This window comes from Penaeus monodon, chromosome 27 (genome assembly GCF_015228065.2).
Source record: "Penaeus monodon isolate SGIC_2016 chromosome 27, NSTDA_Pmon_1, whole genome shotgun sequence".
Taxonomy (NCBI): domain Eukaryota; kingdom Metazoa; phylum Arthropoda; class Malacostraca; order Decapoda; family Penaeidae; genus Penaeus; species Penaeus monodon.
Window position 1 is genome coordinate 40,776,206 of NC_051412.1, and position 379 is coordinate 40,776,584.

At 39.6% G+C, this 379-nt stretch overlaps 1 protein-coding gene across 1 annotated transcript in view; it reads left to right on the forward strand.

Annotated features, from left to right (window-relative positions):
* Window positions 1-379, forward strand: part of LOC119590867 — a gene marked incomplete in the record, with an annotated part of 86,927 nt that overhangs the window by 55,388 nt on the left and 31,160 nt on the right.

Below are 379 nucleotides of genomic sequence, written 5' to 3' on the forward strand. Positions count from 1 at the left end.
GGGGGGAGGTGTCTGTGTCCGTGATTATTTCTGAAAAAGAAGAATGATGTCGAAGAGCGCTTTCGTTTTGAAAGAGGAAGCATGTCGCCAAGAGGAAAGTTTATTTCATTATTGGTAATCAATATAGTTGAATTGTTTTCGGTCATGTGCAGGGGCTTTCCCGTATCAAACGTGGCGGATTGTTTTAGGTCGATAAAGGAAGTTTTTGAATGTTAGTAGCGATCTTCTCTTTGATAGATCTCTCTCATATGATCTGAGTTAATGGTGTCTTCTTGTTCTATTTCTTTGATTCCTCTTTCATTCATGATCAGGCCCTTTTCCTCTCTCTCTCAATCATGCCTTTTTGCTCTAGGTCTTCTAATGTTCTTCTGAATGCATC